Source organism: Schistocerca piceifrons, unplaced genomic scaffold, assembly GCF_021461385.2.
Source record: "Schistocerca piceifrons isolate TAMUIC-IGC-003096 unplaced genomic scaffold, iqSchPice1.1 HiC_scaffold_1143, whole genome shotgun sequence".
Lineage (NCBI taxonomy): Eukaryota > Metazoa > Arthropoda > Insecta > Orthoptera > Acrididae > Schistocerca > Schistocerca piceifrons.
In genome coordinates, this window is record NW_025726954.1 from 107,501 (window position 1) to 110,000 (window position 2,500).

Here is a 2,500-nt window from a genome sequence, read left to right on the forward strand (position 1 = left end):
ACAACGTGTAACCTAACCTAACCTAACCTAACCTATGTTGTACCTTAACCTAACCTATGTTGTACCTTAACCTAACCTATGTTGTACCTTAACCTAACCTATGTTGTACCTTAACCTAACCTATGTTGTACCTTAACCTAACCTATGTTGTACCTTAACCTAACCTATGTTGTACCTTAACCTAACCCATGTTGTACCTTAACCTAACCCATGTTGTACCTTAACCTAACCCATGTTGTACCTTAACCTAACCCATGTTGTACCTTAACCTAACCCATGTTGTACCTTAACCTAACCCATGTTGTGCCTCAACCTAACCCATGTTGTGCCTCAACCTAACCCATGTTGTGCCTCAACCTAACCCATGTTGTGCCTCAACCTAACCCATGTTGTGCCTTAACCTAACCCATGTTGTGCCTCAACCTAACCCATGTTGTGCCTTAACCTAACCCATGTTGTGCCTTAACCTAACCCATGTTGTGCCTTAACCTAACCCATGTTGTGCCTTAACCTAACCCATGTTGTGCCTTAACCTAACCCATGTTGTGCCTTAACCTAACCCATGTTGTGCCTTAACCTAACCCATGTTGTGCCTTAACCTAACCCATGTTGTGCCTTAACCTAACCCATGTTGTCGCCTTAACGTAACCCACGTTGTCGCCTAAACCTGCTCTGTAATTGTTATACGACTCGTTCAATTACTGTAGTGTTGCCCACCCGCAACCCTCGCAATATAGTTCGCTACTCGCACTGCCCGCACCCCTGTGTATCGCTTCATGTTAAACACCTTGCAAGTCTTGCTCACTTTCCACATGCTCCTGCTGTACACTGTAATGTGGATGGCAGCAGGACGTACATGCCGCCCCTCCCCACGTCCCCACCTTGCCCCCTGCCTTCGCAAGCTGGTTGGTGAGAAGTTTGCATGTTCAATGCCCTTCGCATGCGACGTACTCAGGCTACGTTGTGGTGCGGCCTGTGTCAACTGTCCGCTGATGTCGTACGCGTGAACCACAATCTGTACTGCACATTCGTCCTTATGTACTGAATGATACATCGTGGCACATGTGTGACCGCACAACGACTGCGCCCAAAAACGGCGGACCATACAGTGCAAATATTGTGCACGCAGCTACGTGTCGTCTCCCTATGAGAGCTGGATTGCAGTGTGGTACGCCATAGAGACGTGTGGGAGGAACGGACGCCGTGGATGGCGATCAGCATGAGCTGTCTGTTGATGTATTCGGACCTAGTCGTCTCTCCTCACACACCGTGATGGCATGGTGCACCGCGTTCCATATCTGCGACATGCTACAGAGGCCGGTTGACAGTCGTTCGAGCAATGGACATCGCATACGTACGGGGGCCACCTTCCACGTATTGTCTAGGCGTGCACATTTTGTTGCGTGTATGTGGGCAGACGTAGTGTGGCGTGACACCTGACACAGGCATGCAATAATCGTTGAAGTTGCAAATGGCGATGGACGCCTGCGTTTTCTGGTGAAGTTACGCAAATGAACAAATGGTAACCTGTTGTGGTGCGGTTGTTCTCGCTAGGGGTGAATCGGTGATGGCGACGATAGGTTGAGGTACTAACCGGTTGTTCCAGCGATACCCACCATGCCGACGAAACTGAACGGCATCTGGGTGTGAAGCGATACGCGGCGGTGGCTGGGTGGGACCGTCCCCGGCCGGTGAGGGGGCGCCTCCCGGCGTGCTGGCCGCGCGGTGCGTGGGCGCACGCGCTACAGCCGGCTGGTGGGGGCGGCCAGTGGCAGGCGCGCCGGCCGACGGACGCGGCAGGCGTCGCAGCTGCGCGCCGGCGCACCCTGCGCGCGGCGCCGTGCGGCCAAAGTAGGTCCTCGCGGGCCCGGTGCGAAGCGCGGTGGACATCTTCAGTGTGCTGGTCCGATTGAGGACTGTGTGCGTTGAGGATGCGCCGCCGCCCGGCGCTCGGCGCCGCGACGCCGTCTGCTGCTCGGTCGCCCCAGCGGTTCTCGCTGGTGGTTTGTATCGCAGCTGTGCGGATGTGTTGGCGCGTGCGCTGTGCTGGGAGAGTTCGCTTCGGCACCCAAGTGGGGCTTTTGTCCTTCTGTGGCGCTGGCGTTGGAGCTGCCGGTCACCGTAGGTGGCGCGTGTTGTCTCCCGCCGGCAATGCCACGACAGCACGCTCCCGGGCCTCTGTCGGCAGCGGCAAGCTCAGTTGGGAGCACGGGTGGTCGCACCGAAAGCGTCTACTCGCCTAACTCCGGGCGATTGCGCCTCTCTCGAACCCGACCAAGTACTTGGGACGGCGCTGCGCGCCGCCGGGACCTGAGAGGGTTTCGAGGTGTATTGTGCAGGGGAGCTCAGCCTCCTCCTGTTTGCAGAATGATTGAGCGGACGCTTGCGTGTTCGCGCGGGCCCCCGGGACACACTCCCGGGCGGCCGGCTGCTCAGCTCTAGTTGACGCAGCTCCCTGGTTGATCCTGCCAGTAGTCATATGCTTGTCTCAAAGATTAAG

The 2,500-nt window shown here is 56.1% G+C and overlaps 1 non-coding gene across 1 annotated transcript in view; it reads left to right on the forward strand.

The window, feature by feature from the left end:
* Positions 1–2,452: 2,452 nt before the first annotated feature.
* Positions 2,453–2,500, forward strand: part of LOC124728254 — a 1,909-nt gene continuing 1,861 nt past the window's right edge. The window contains exon 1 of the ribosomal RNA XR_007007273.1: positions 2,453–2,500. This exon is cut by the window's right edge and continues 1,861 nt beyond it. This is a non-coding gene — a ribosomal RNA (small subunit ribosomal RNA).